The sequence below is a fragment of the Girardinichthys multiradiatus genome, chromosome X, assembly GCF_021462225.1.
Source record: "Girardinichthys multiradiatus isolate DD_20200921_A chromosome X, DD_fGirMul_XY1, whole genome shotgun sequence".
NCBI lineage: Eukaryota > Metazoa > Chordata > Actinopteri > Cyprinodontiformes > Goodeidae > Girardinichthys > Girardinichthys multiradiatus.
Window position 1 is genome coordinate 4,298,416 of NC_061817.1, and position 10,586 is coordinate 4,309,001.

Sequence of the window (10,586 nt, forward strand, 5' to 3'; positions counted from 1 at the left end):
TGTCTGCGGACGCCTCCCAGCAACAATACAAACATTCCTTATATACAAATACAGGAGTGCTTCTGGTTATTTTCTTCTGGTAAACTCACCTTCCCTGTCTCCTTCACCCCATCCTCCATCTATTTACGACCTTGCCCTCTCTATAGCCTTTCTCCCTTGTCATTCACTAATTTATGACCTTGGACTCTCTATGCTTCACTCCCTAAGCTTTCACTCCCCTATATCTGCACCTTCCAGTTACACACATAGTTTATATTCTACATTACACACATAGATAGTTTATATTCTACAATATATACCATTACACATGTATACACTTACCGGCCACTTTATTAGGTACACCTTGCTTGTACTGGGTTGGACCCCCTTAATCCTTCGTGGCATGGATTCAACAAGGTACCGGAACATTCCTCACAGAGTTTGGTTCATATTGACATGATAGCATCACACAGATGCTGCAGATTTGTCGGCTGAACATCCATGATGCAGATCTCCCGTTCCACCACATCCCAAATGTACTCTATTGGATTGAGTTCTGGTTACTGTGGAGGCCATTTGAGTACAGTGAACTCATTGTCATTTTCAAGAAACCAGTCTGAGATGATTCATGTATTGTTTACATGGAGCTACCTACTTGGAAAACCACATTATCCTAGTATACCTGAAAATTTACTATTCTGCAGAAGGCTGCAATACCTGTGGAGAAGATTTTGATGTTTGCAACTGGCCTGACATCTTTTCCTCAATCTGGCTTGGAACCATTGCCACAAATAAAGTTCCTGGATGACTCTCCATTCCGAATGGCAAACACATGTTCAAATTGGTTGAAATTACCACTACAGTGTTTTTAAGTCACAAATGGACTTGGTTGTCTATAAACCATATGGCTGTATAACCCCCAAAGCAGGGGTCGGCAACCTTTTAAATTCCAGGAGCTCCCCATGACCAACACTGCTAAAATATACGATTTGTCTAGAGCTGCAATAAAAATATAAACATTTTAAGATTTATTTTGGAAGCTAAGGAAATTAAACAAAAATCTATTTCCATTTAATGATTTAGAACAAAACTAAACTTTTACAGCCTTCTACTACTGGTGCCCTTCTGTTGTAAATATTCTCTGGAGCTACTGCATAAAACATATAGAACTGCTAAAATGACTCTTTTTCATTGGCATTATAATTAAAAACATTTCTCACTCAAAGCTACAGTTGAGGGGCCAAAGAGCCACATGGGGCTCTGGAGCCGCAGGTTGCAGACCTTAGCTTGGCCTCTAAAAATGTTGCTTGTTCTTTGTCGCTATTATAGGTGCACCTAAAGGTGCAGTTGTTTTTGTTAAAACACTTCGGTTGTGGTATGTGAGCATGTTTTTTTTCCCACAGGATTTTGACAAATGTGTTTCATACATTATTTTTATTCATTTATTTCACACGTATAAATATTGAAGCTGTGTGACAAATAGTGTACATGTTTCAGACATTTTTTGTACATGTTCCTCCACCATTACAATAATCCTTCAATTCATAGGTGAGCAATTTGTTTAGTTCCAGATACAGTTCAGTTGAAGATTGACAAGATTGGTTTCTGTTAATGATTGTGCTCCAAGTCTAAGTGTTCCTCTTGTCAGGTGAACCATAGGAAAGGCATCCAGTTCATACTGTTCAATGTTAAATCCACAATCTCTGAAGCCAAACCTATGATAAACAAAAGATTTGATTACATTTATTTAAAACAAATTCTATCAGCAAAGTTATGCCTATAGTAGAGCTCAGTGGGCACTTCTCCTGGACATGATGCTGTTCTGGAGGGGCGTATCCTTGGACTGTTCCACAGTCCACACACTCATCCAAGTCCCTCTGAACAACATCAGCAAAGCAATATCTCCGCAGACACTGATGCTCTTGACTCCTGTTGAAGTATCCGGCATCTCTATGCCTGCAATTAGCTCCATCCAGAACTGACACCTGTAGAAATCGATAAAAAAGTGTTATAATTTTAAGCATATCCATGTTTGAATGAAGGTTACTCATAATTAAATTACTTTATGAAGACCACTTACCTTCCCTTTATGAATATGGACCACCAGGACTCAATACTCTGGTAGTTTGTGGATGAGCCTATTGGGACCCACAGCCATGGATTACAACATGCGGTACGAACTTTTCTGGAACTTTCAAAAAAATCACATTAACCTACTTCCAGCCAGCCAGGAAAGGGGATAACAGCGGACTTCCCGTGATGTCACTGGATGTATAAAAACACCCCCTTTCGATCTATTCCAAGGTCTCTAGAGGATTGGGACAGGAGAGGCACAGCGCGCCGTCTCTCTTTGCAGGCAAACAGACATAACTCTTCAAACTGGATCCAAGAGTCTCATACGATCATATGCACTAAGTTACGTACGAATGAATTGCTGTTTGTGTATCCGGTATTCATTCATGAACGGGGGTAATTAACGTACAAGCGTTGCTTGGCTCTCTGAAGTCTACAGAATCAAACTGAGTTATAAAGTTCCCAGCAGAGACGAGTGGAGCGGTTTTCCCGGTCTGAAGGAGGGACAACGGGACCGCGGGCACCGTGGTTGCAGCTGTAGCGTGCAGTTTGGCCGGCCGACAGAGCGAGCTGCCCTTCCACCCACAGCTACAGAGGTTACCTGGAAGCTAACCCTTTTGTTCACTGTAGAAGCTTTCTTCAAACTTCATCGCCCGGACAACTTCTCAGCATGGTTCACATACGAGGTTAGGTTTGGGCAGAGTGGTAGAAGCAGTTTAGAATGAAATAATCTAAACGCTTTTCATTTTATGAAGTTTGGTTTTGTTTGTGTTGAAATCAGCTATCTCAGAGCTAGCAGGCTATCTGCTCAGCACGTGCTCAGTTTTGTGTTCCGTGTTTGTACTCTTACTCGTCTTGTACTCGTCGTCTTCCGCTTTATCCGGGACCGGGTCACAGCGGCAGCAGACTCAGCAGAGACACCCAGATGTCCCTCTCCCCAGACACCTCCTCCGGGGGGAGCCCAGGGCATTCCCAGGCCAGCCGAGAGACATAGTCCCTCCAGTGTGTCCTGGGCCATCCCCTTGGCCTCCTCCCGGTGGGACGTGCCTGGAATATGTTGTGAAAATTTCTTTTTAATGCTCTGAACTTCCCTTACCTCTCTCCCCTCTGACCTCTGTGTTTTGTTACCCTAGAGGAGTTGGTCTGTAAAACCATTATCAGAAGTTTAATGGTTAAAACACATCCTTTAGGGTGAGGTCTCAGGAAGAGCAGACGGTCTGCTCGTAAATGACTTTGTTACCTCTGACCCGAGGAGGGACTAGGGCCATAAAGCACAAACTCTTTTAAGTTGAGGTAACACCCACATACTCTTTAAATACTGTGTGTAAATGTTGATCGGGGGTCTGCATCACTGACCAAGCTCAGTGACAGGGTCTTCAAATGCTGAATGCCTTTAAATAAAACTTATAAAGACAAAGTCAGGTTTTTCTCTTTTAATGAGTTAATTTCTCTCCCACTTTGATAAGAAAATTCCACAACAAACACCTCCCGAGGAAGGTGTCCAGGAGGCATCCGGTATAGATGCCCGAGCCACCTCAACTGGCTCCTCTCGATGTGGAGGAGCAGCGGCTCTACTGCGAGCCCCTCCTGGATGGCCGAGCTCCTCACCCTATCTCTAAGGGAGTGCCCAGCCACCCTGCGGAGGAAGCTCATTTCAGCCGCTTGTATTCGGGATCTCGTTCTTTCAGTCATGACCCAAAGTTCATGGCCATAGGTGAGGGTAGGAACGTAGACCGACCGGTAAATCGAGAGCTTCGCTTTTCAACTCAGCTCTCTCTTCACCACAACAGACCGGCACAGCGCCCCCATTACTGCGGCAGTCGCACCGATCCGTCTGTCGATCTCTCGCTCCATTCTTCCCCCACTCGTGAACAAGACCCCGAGATACTTGAACTCCTCCACTTGAGGCAGACACTCCCCTCCGACCTGAAGAGGACAAGCCACCCTTTTCCGGTCGAGTACCATGGCCTCTGACTTGGAGGAGCTGATCTTCATCAAAGCCGCTTCACACTTGGCTGCGAACCGCCCCTGCACATGCTGTAGGCCTTGGCTAGAGGCGGCCAGCAGGAGCACATCATCTGCAAAAAGAAGAGACGAAATCCACTGGTTCCCAAACCAGAACCCCTCCGGCCCTTGGCTGCGCCTAGAAATCCTGTCCATGAAAGTTATGAACAGGACCGGTAACAAAGGGCAGCCCTGCCAGAGTCCAACATGCACAGGTCCGACTTAGTGCTGGCAATGCGAACCAAACTCCTTGCTTTCTCCAGGTCCACAAAACACATGTGGACCAGTTGGGCAAACTCCCATGTACCCTCGAGTACCCTGTAGAGGATATAGAGCTGGTCCAGTGTTCCACAGCTGGGACCAAAACCACAGTACTTCTCCAGAAGCCGAGGTTCGACTATCGGCCGGACTCTCCTCTCCAATACCCTGGCATAGGCCTTACCAGGGACGCTGAGGAGTGTGATCCCCCTGTAGTTGGAACACACCCTCCGGTCACCCTTCTTTGCATATCACTCTACACCAAAAGCCATGACCCTGCAGGAGATAAAATTGAAGACTTTGAAAGATCTCATTCTACAAGAGGTTATGAAAGGAGTAATCTTTGATTATGATGTTAAAACACATATGATTGAAATATGATTGAGAACTGATAATTAAAATAAAAAAACATTAAGGTTTAGAAATTCTCAATCAGCTATATATGGAAGAGATAATGTTAATCAGTTGTGATGTATGAATAAAAAGAATGAAGTGATGGTTTTATAACTGTCTAAAAGTAAATGCAAAAAGCTGAGAGTGGAATGTGTCATACTGTGTAAAGTTTAAGGTTGAACAGATTAGGGAGAGAACTGTAGGATGACTAGGACTGACGAGAGCGAGCTAGGGGCTGACAGCGAACCTTCTGAAGGCCAACAAACAACACGAAGAAGGGAGGAACAGGATAAAGCCAGCTGCATGCTGACAGCAAATCTTTTGAAGACCAACAAGCAACACAAGAAAGGGAGGACGAGACCACAGCCAGCTGCGTGGCTATTACTGGTATCTTCAAGGTCGAAAAACAGCACCAGAAAGTCACAGTGACCATGACTAAGTATTGACTGATAACTTATTGGGCAATAGCATGTAGCGCAATAACGGAGAAGCCTAACAAAGGGCTGACCAGTGGGATCATCTGCACTATAAAAACAATGCCAAAAAAGGGCACTGCGGTTGTTTCCAGCGAATAAGATCAGACGGAGAAAGACGCTACAGATGAAGCAGAGGACCAGAGACACAGCCCAGCTGATCGACTGCATTAAAAAGAGGATCAACCCGAGTGCCCTGGAAGGACTGGCGATCTCTTCATCCTAAATGCAGGGAATCCCCTTCTTGTCACATGTCCAGCACTCTTACTCTGGTCCATTTCTTAGTCTGCAACTCGTTGACTTACATTTCAGACACTGATACACCTGTAGCTGTGAATGACCATGCTCCTGCCTCATTAAGTCTAGTAAATAAAAAAATTAAAAAAACACAGAGTAAAAGCTGGAAATTTATTACATAAATGCTTAAGGATGATGATTTAATAATGACTTGCCAGTGATGATAGATACAATAATCTCATTCTCATCACATAAGAAAAACAAAGAACAAACATATTCAGGAATTAGAAGATACCATTTAATTGTTAGTAAGAGGAAAGGCCAGGCCAAATACCCAAAGCAAAATAATAAATGATTAAAAAACAACTACATTTGCTGTTGAAGACTTGACTTTCAGAGATATTTACAAAGCTTTTTACTCAAGACAGATAAATCCATCAGACAGATATCAGTCAACTTTGAACAAAACATCTGATCTCAGATATGTTAAAATGACTAGTAGGCCCAATTTACAACTAGAACTAGCAGTTATGAACAGGTTCCAAGCCCTTCCCAGTAAATCAGCCCCACCCCTCCCAGCATGCCACGTCACAAGCCCCACCAACCCAGCACGTGATCATCATTTAATATGACCACATCTTTGATAAGGTCAGGTTAGAACTTGCTTACAGAAGCAGTCAGATCTCACAAGTTTACCCCCCACATTGTTATGTGGCTAAATTGTAATACTGAAGAAACAAAAATTATGGAGAATCCAGTGTCTCCTTACATTCTTAAAATGTTGCTAGAGTAAGCATTTAATGACAGAAGTATGATATAAAACTCCCATGCCCTTAGACCAAATATGTTTTACAGACAAATGCATTATATATATATATTTTTTAATACATTTTATGCAAGTTTCATAAAATCACTATGCCTCATAATTTTCTCAATTAAACATGTCTATAACGGCGTTGACATGGATTGTTTAGACTGTCCCTAGATGTAATGGTTTTTCAAAAAAAATTATAACGTGTTTTGTACAACACAAAGTCCCAAATTAACAATTAAAAATCCATATTTCATTGTAAAATTTCCCACATATTTTCAAATGACCATGACTGTAGAAGGAACAATATGAGTGTGTATTCAAGTTTCTGGATTTAGTGCTTTATCCACCAAAAAAGGGTTAACCATCGTTTCTACAGTACTTGAAAAAGTCATTAAAAATACATAGTTTGTCAAATGACCAAAATATTCTCAATTTACCAAGTCCATATCTGCAATAATATGCATTGTTTATAATGTCTCTAGATGTAATGGTTTTTCAAAATAAATCCTAAAGCATTTTGCAGTACAACACAATGTCCCAAAATTAACAATCAATTAAAAATCCATATTTCATTATAAACAACATCACTGATCTGCCACAGTTTGTGAGGAAGTAGAATGGGTTTCCCCAGGGGCCCTGTCCTGGCCCCTTTACTGGCATGCTTCAAACAAAACACTGACAGCTGTGATCTGCAGGAGCTCTCACCACTCTGTGATTGATCACGTGTAATATAAAGCAAACCACAACACTGGTGTGAGAAAAAACACAAATAAAAACTTTTTTTTTTTATGTGTGCAGATTAATGCTGAAGCAACCTTTACAACATAATACACAATATAGAGCCTTATAACTCAGCATTTGTGTGACAAACTAAATGAAAAAAAAATTTCATTACTGAGATTTGAACCACAGGCAAAGCACTTAACCACTGGATTACCCAAGTCATATGGAATCAGCAAGAGAATTAGACGTAGAACAGAGGGGGTATGCAGCAGAAGTGAAAATCACTGGGATTCCCAGTGTTATAAGACAACATGTTAACATACCCACATTCAGTAGTTCTAATCTGAGTTTTAATCTGATTTAAAAATCCACATTTGATCATAAAATTCCCTAAATTACTTGATTTAACAAAAATCAACCATTTCTATACGTGGAATGATATACATTGTTATCATGTCCCTAATTTTAATGACTGTTTTAAAAATAATTCTTACATATAATTTCAATGACATTAGTAATTGTCCATAATAAAATCCATAGTGTCAGAAAAATCTCTAAAATTCACCAAGAAAATCTTTAATATGAAGAATATGCCTGAAGTTTCTTATACACCACACATTAATTGGTTTCATCAAAATTTATTTATAATCGTGTTTATTGATTAGGATATGTATTTATAAATTATTTGTACACAAGTGGGCAGTCGAAATTGAACAATGTTTATGGGGGATTATACAGGTCCTTCTCAAAATAGTAGCATATTGTGATAAAGTTAATTATTTTCCATAATGTCATGATGAAAATTTAACATTCATATATTTTAGATTCATTGCACACTAACTGAAATATTTCAGGTCTTTTATTGTCTTAATACGGATGATTTTGGCATACAGCTCATGAAAACCCAAAATGCCTATCTCACAAAATTAGCATATCATTAAAAGGGTCTCTAAACGAGCTATGAACCTAATCATCTGAATCAACGAGTTAACTCTAAACACCTGCAAAAGATTCCTGAGGCCTTTAAAACTCCCAGCCTGGTTCATCACTCAAAACCCCAATCATGGGTAAGACTGCCGACCTGACTGCTGTCCAGAAGGCCACTATTGACACCCTCAAGCAAGAGGGTAAGACACAGAAAGACATTTCTGAACAAATAGGCTGTTCCCAGAGTGCTGTATCAAGGCACCCTCAGTGGGAAGTCTGTGGAAGGAAAAAGTGTGGCAGAAAACGCTGCACAACGAGAAGAGGTGACCGGACCCTGAGGAAGATTGTGGAGAAGGGCCGATTCCAGACCTTGGGGGACCTGCGGAAGCAGTGGACTGAGTCTGGAGTAGAAACATCCAGAGCCACCGTGCACAGGCGTGTGCAGGAAATGGGCTACAGGGGCCGCATTCCCCAGGTCAAGCCACTTTTGAACCAGAAACAGCGGCAGAAGCACCTGACCTGGGCTACAGAGAAGCAGCACTGGACTGTTGCTCAGTGGTCCAAAGTAATTTTTTGGATGAAAGCAAATTCTGCATGTCATTCGGAAATCAAGGTGCCAGAGTCTGGAGGAAGACTGGGGAGAAGGAAATGCCAAAATGCCAGAAGTCCAGTGTCAAGTACCCACAGTCAGTGATGGTCTGGGGTGCCGTGTCAGCTGCAAGTGTTGGTCCACTGTGTTTTATCAAGGGCAGGGTCAATGCAGCTAGCTATCAGGAGATTTTGGAGCACTTCATGCTTCCATCTGCTGAAAAGCTTTATGGAGATGAAGATTTCATTTTTCAGCACAACCTGGCACCTGCTCACAGTGCCAAAACCACTGGTAAATGGTTTACTGACCATAGTATCATTGTGCTCAATTGGCCTGCCAACCCTCCTGACCTGAACCCCATAGAGAATCTGTGGGATATTGTGCAGAGAACATTGAGAGACTCAAGACCCAACACTCTGGATGAGCTAAAGGCCGCTATCGAAGCATCCTGGGCCTCCATAAGACCTGAGAGCGAGACATGATGTCCCAGATGTGTTCAATCGGATTCAGGTCTGGGGAACGGGCAGGCCAGTCCATAGCTTCAATGTCTTCATCTTGTGGGAACTGCTGACACACTCCAGCCACATGAGGTCTAGCATTGTCCTGCATTAGGAGGAAACCAGGGCCAACCGCACCAGCATATAGTCTCTCAAGGGGTCTGAGGATCTCATCTCGGTACCTAATGGCAGTCACGCTACCTCTGGCGAGCACATGGAGGGCCATGCGGCCCCCTGAAGAAATGCCACCCCACACCATTATTGACCCACTGCCAAACCGGTCATGCTGAAGGATGTTGCAGGTAGCAGATCTCTCTCCACGGTGTCTCCAGACTCTGTCACGTCTGTCACATGTGCTCAGTGTGAACCTGCTTTCATCTGTGAAGAGCACAGAGCGCCAGTGGCGAATTTGCCAATCTTGGTGTTCTCTGGCAAATGCCAAGCATCCTGCACGGTGTTGGGCTGTGAGCACAGTCCCCATTTGTGGACGTCAGGCCCTCATACCATCCTCATGGAGACGGTTTCTAACCGTTTGTGCAGACACATGCACATTTGTGGCCTACTGGAGGTCATTTTGCAGGGCTCTGGCAGTGATCCTCCGGTGTTACTGCTCGGTTGTTGCCCTCCTACGGCCTTCTCCACGTCTCCTGGTGTACTGGCCTGTCTCCTGGTAGCGCCTCCAGGCTCTGGACACTACGCTGACAGACAGCAAACCTTCTTGCCACAGCTCGCATTGATGTGCCATCCTGGATGAGGTGCACTACCTGAGCCACTTGTGTGGGTTGTAGAGTCCGTCTCATGCTACCACGAGTGTGAAAGCACCACCAACATTCAAAAGTGACCAAAACATCTGCCAGAAAGCATAGGTACCGAGAAGTGGTCTGTGGTCACCACCTACAGAACCACTCCTTTATTGACTGTGTCTTGCTATTTGCCAAAGATTTCCCCCTGTTGTCTATTCCATTTGCACAACAGCATGTGAAATTGATTGTCGATCAGTGTTGCTTCCTAAGTGGACAGTTTGATTTCACAGAAGTGATTTACGGAGTTATATTGTGTTGTTTAAGGGTTCCCTTTATTTTTTGAGCAGTGTATATTAGGCACCTTTCAGGATTATACACAGAACACATGCTGATGGTTTAAGCCCTCTAATGGTGCTCTCACACCGAACGTGGATTCTGCGAATATTTCGCGTCATTTGTGTGCTTTTGCCCGCTTGACATTCCGCGTGAACTCCGCATGGCCATTTGGCAACAAGCGGCAACGCTTTGCCGCGTAAACAAATAGGAGGAGCTTCCATCTGCTGCTTGCTGGTTTCAACTGAATGTGGATTTCACGGACCTAATTACGGTGTTTTACCTGTGGAGAGCCAAAAAACACCGCCGAAGTCCCTGGGTTCGCCAGATTCTTCAGGGACGGGAACAGTTCGGAGAGTACCACCACCTACTCCAGGAGCTGCGTCTGGATGATGGTCAATTTCAGCGGTACTTCTGTCTATCCATGACCCAGTTCGAAGATCTGCTATCCCGCATTGGGAGACGATCGGCCTCCGGGACACCAACTACCGGCGCTGTATCCCCGCTGCTGAACGCCTGTCCATCTGTCTTCGGTGAGTAAAT

General features: G+C 43.5%; 1 long non-coding RNA gene across 1 annotated transcript; it reads right to left on the reverse strand.

The window, feature by feature from the left end:
• Window positions 1-1,394: 1,394 nt before the first annotated feature.
• Window positions 1,395-2,378, reverse strand: LOC124862578. Its single transcript, XR_007036948.1, has 2 exons — window positions 2,060-2,378; window positions 1,395-1,964 (listed from the first exon to the last, which is right to left on the reverse strand). It is a non-coding gene; the product is annotated as an uncharacterized LOC124862578 (long non-coding RNA).
• Window positions 2,379-10,586: the final 8,208 nt, after the last annotated feature.